The following is a 4,934-nucleotide window of genomic DNA, read 5'->3' on the forward strand; positions in this document are numbered from 1 at the left end:
AATGACAAAAACCTAAACCCCCGTTAGGAAACCAGTGCATGAGGGAGTGTAGGATCTCAAAGTTTAAGACTGTGGTGCATTAGCATAGGTTCGCCTACACAACACCTACCAAACCGATAAAGATTATTCAGCCGCGTGAAGCGAAAGCACTTGAGGAAATTCCCGTGTGTCCTTAGGAACGTTTAGACATCATAAGTAAAACAATGGCTTGTCCTTTGCTCTAGAAAGGATTGGACCACTCGCTGTAATTATTATTATTGTCTTTTATTTACTCGTACTTTATTTATTTGCAATATCAAAAACCCCTGAAAACCAGTTTGCTAGTATTTACAGTGAATCCTTGATCAAAACTACTTGTCAACACCTTCTGCTCCTTGTTGGGTTCGACACTCTTATTTATCGGAAGTAATATGATACACCCCCTATACTTTTGGGTCATCAGACATGTATGGCAACGACGCCGGAGGTACGGACCACACCGACTATGTTGACGTGTCACCGCGGTTCAAAAGAGTAATGTCAAGGAACAATTAATAACAAATTGAGAAGAATAGAGACTTGCTATGGTACATCTTCTAATTTTTCACACATAACCACCTAAATGAAAATAAACATAAAATACAAAACAATTGTGTTGAGTATCTTTTGGTGGCGGTCAGAGATGATGCAAACTCCGTTGGGCTCGATAACGTTTGTCCTTGTTAGTTGCATGAACCATGTACTCCCAATTATTTTTTGAAAACGGCTAAGGACCTTGGCTCCACCTGGGATGAAGCCGTGCTACTAAGCTTGGCTTCGTCTGGGACGGAGCCGTGCTACTGAGCTTGGCTCCGCTAGGGATGGCGTTGTGCTTCTGACCTTGGCTCCATTCGGAACGGAGCCGTGCTATTGAGTTTGACTCCACCTAGAATGGAGCCGTGCTATTGAGTTTGGCTCCATCTGGTGCGGAGCCAAGCAAAAGGTTATTTTGTGAAATCTTTTCAGAACCAGGTTATTTTGTGAGATCTTTCCAGATTTAGGTTAATTTTGTCAAAATCGACGCCAGGCCAAGCCTGTTACGGGCTGGGCACGCGATTATTCGGCCCGTTGGCCAGGTTTGGCTGGAAGCCTGGAACCCCCGCCGGCCAAATCTGGTAGTAGTAAAAGAATCACCGGCCAAAAAAAAAATTACCGGCCAAGCGGGTACTTCCCCAATCTCTCGTTGCTTCGGCACCCGAGACTGAGAGCCGCCACAGCCAACAGGCCACGACCGCACGCCCTCACCGGAGAAGTAAGCCGCCATTCCCCACGACGACGGCGACGGAGATACGAAGAGTGGCCGTCGGCACGGCACCGAGTAGCGACAGCAGGTTTTCTCTCCTCAAATCCTGAATCTACACTGTTAATCCACGATGCGCCAATGGCTGGGGTTGATTTCTGCTGTGGTAGTGAGTACTGACAAAGTTTTTTTTTCCCCTATTCATGCTTAGGGTTTATTTATTACCCATCCGACTACACATTGCTGCCTAAATTGCAGTATTTGTGATCTCAGGTTTAATCTGGCCTAACTCGGAATGTCATATTCTGTCTAAAGAATGTTTACATGATATAAGTCCTCATTTGGATCTTGCTGCTCCCCAATCGTAATAATGTTATATCTGCCTCTTTTTTTTTATGCTTCGAGTCCCTGTTTTCGTTACAGCCAGATGCACACTGCTGTTCCATTTAAATGTTACAGAACATGCCTTGCTTGGGTGCTTTTAATCAGATTCAGTAATTTCTGCCCACCTAAAATCCTGGCTCACTGGTTCAGTATGTTAGCATTATTGGGAGTAGAAAGCTTAGATTGCTCTAAGTAAACCTTTACAATTTTTTTGTTTCTTGCAGGAATTTTTCATGTAGCTTGTCCAATTATTTACCTAGTGGTCCTTTCTGTTACCTTTTCAAAGAAGTGTGCTTCATGAAGTGCAATATTAGTGGACATTCTTCCTTCTTCGTATGGTGATGTCAACTTAAGAAGGGGATTAGCATCCCTCTTGTATGCATCATGCAGTGTTAGGTTTCCTGTATCAAGCCCTTGTAATAAGAAACCACCCTGCGCCTTTACTCTGTGGCTTGTCGCTTGAAGAGTCCAGATCATCAAGAACCTGGCGCAATCTGCATTTGCAGTGAGTATAGAAGCCAGTGTCTTCCCTTGATCACACTAGCAGTTCGTACATCAAAATGGAATGAGGCCAGAATAATCAACTTCAGGGAGTGACGGAGTGTGTGAACTTATATGGGCTATCTGGTCAACTGGGGTGTTTGCATTTCTTAGGCAGCCCTTGCTGCGAAGAATCAGAGAGATCCGATACTTCATCCAGAGCGTTGTTGATTACGGTGGAAGTGCCGGCCCAAAGTTGTTTGAGTTGGCACCTATGTTGGTCAGCAATTTGGATGTGTCAATAATGACACTGCTACAAGTTCATGATACAGTCAATTGGGGGTTTTGTAGAGTTGTCAATGTTTGAAGATGCTCTCATCACTTCATTCAGGCCAGAAGGTTGTTTGATGTTCTTAATACTTCGGGTCTATCACCAAATGTGTACTATTTAGTTGTATACATGGAGATAGGTTGTGGTTGGATGGACTTTTTCAGCTTGTTTGTGAACTGGAGATAAAATGTAAGACCGCAACCTATGACACTTACCTCTATGGGCATATGCCGTACCAGACAGGTGGCATGTGCGTGGAACTGTCTTCAAATGCTTTCTCACAGAGGCCACCCTTGCAACTGTTACCGTTTTAATGCTGTGATTCATGGTTTCCTTCATGAGGGTCAGGTTCAGAAATCCATGGAGGTGTTTGATGGGATGAAGAAGGGTGGCTTTGTCCCACATGCTCATAGCTACGGTATATTAGTTGATGGGTTACGTAAGTAGGTATCTATCAAGTACCAGCAGGCTATGGCGTGGTTGTGAAATGGCAAGAAATGGAATCACTCCTACTCTGGTCAGTTATAATTTGCTTCTGCTTGGTCTATGCAGAGCTGGAAAGGTTGAATTGGCATTTAGCCTTTGTAGGACACTCAAAGAACAAGATCTCAAGCATCACCATTACAACATATTTTTTATGGTTGCTGCCAATATTTGGATCTAGAGGCTGTCTATGACCTTTGGAATGACACGGTTCATCATAATTGTCTCTAGATGCTTGCAATTGTACTAGTCTGATGTATGCATTCGGTAGACATAGATACCTTTAAGAAGCATTGAGAGTATTTAAACTCAACTTGACAATGGAGCAATCCTCAACATTGTGGCATGCACCATTCTTGTTGAAGGCTTTGGAAAACAAGGATGATTGGTGAAACCCTTCCTATAGTGGCTAAAGTATGACAGTTTGGATGAGGGTACCAATCCTAATATGCATACATATACTAGCCTCATAAATGATTTGTGCCATGATAATAGACTTCCTGAAGCTGTTACATTGTTTACGCATATAATTGAGGAGGGACAACACCAGACAGGATTCTGTAACATCACTTACTGTTTGCTATTGTAAGCGTTCAAACATGAAGGCGGCTTTGGAAATGTTTGGAGATGGGGGAAAAGGGGTTTATCAGCAGTGCTTTTGTCTACACTTGTTTAATTGGTGGCTTTAGTGAAGTGCTTTCGATGGATGGTTCACAGTGGTTGATGGAAGAAATGATAAATATGGGGCTTACTCCTACTGTAGTAACTTATACAAATATTGCAGTTGGGTACTTCAAGATTGGAGGTGAGAAAAAGAACATATAATATACGACAGTATGCTCCAGGCAGACATTGCACCGGTCACCGGATGCGAAGTAGTATATTGGGCTATGAGAATCGAGTTGGCTTTGAGGATTCTCAGGAAGAGAGGGGTGTATCAAAAGTTTCATGTCACGCTCTATGAACTTGGTTCATGACTACTTTCATCAGCTCATGATTTAATGAATTGCACTGGTGGTGGTGAGGTGGAGTAGTTGAATAACTTAGTATACGCTGTACAGTGAGAAGCTCTCAGTTCTTGTAGCCTTGTACCAGTTAGATTGGAATTGCAATGTCTCAAAGTGGCCTAAAGATATAAAGCATTCAGGTTATCCACGTATTCCTCAAGTTTTCCTATTTCTTAGTCAACTGGCAAGCATTTCGATGAGCGGAAGCGCAGAGCAACCCTGATTAATAGATCTAGCATGCAGCATGCTATGGGAGACCCAGCTTCAGATCTAGACTGGCACGTCCATGTGTCAAGTGAACACTGAACAAGCGTGGCAGCACATAGCCTATCTCAGAGATGTATACGATAACTGATAGTCCCCTAGGTTTTCATATGTTCTGTTGCTTTGTTTCTTCAGGCCTTATTTATGCCTAAATTATATTCTCTGTGTTCTGCACCACTTGGTTCCATGCGAACACTAGAAAGGAAACCTCTTGAAATGGTATTACACCTAGCTGCAGTGCATGTTCTGCTCTTATAGTATCTTACACTAGTGGATTTGCAAGTTATCGAGTTTTGACAATCAATAACATTTCATGTTTTTATCCATACTGGGTTAGTTTTGCATAAACAGGCATGCACCATTTATTGCTACATTTCTGAAGAAAATTGTTGAATTGCATCGTCCTTTGGACAATTGATTTGCCTGTGTTATATCTGTGTTTTCGACAATAGTTCTATTGATCTTAACATCGCATCAAGTAATACAGCCACGAGAGTTTCCCCTGCCTTCTGCACTCGAAGATGCACATATCTGTTGATATTTCAATTGCCTTCAGCAGGGTTTCGTGTTACATGGACTTTTGAGGATGAAATATCAAAGACGATCTTGATCTTTAGAGTACTGCTCGAGAGCAAGAGGTAGCAGGTTTTTCTCAGAATTTTGTACAACAGATTTGAACCAGTTTCTGTAAGTGGTGCTGAAATGGTGCTAATATGCCAGGTGCAGG

The sequence above is a fragment of the Lolium rigidum genome, chromosome 7 (genome assembly GCF_022539505.1).
Source record: "Lolium rigidum isolate FL_2022 chromosome 7, APGP_CSIRO_Lrig_0.1, whole genome shotgun sequence".
Classification (NCBI taxonomy): Eukaryota; Viridiplantae; Streptophyta; class Magnoliopsida; order Poales; family Poaceae; genus Lolium; species Lolium rigidum.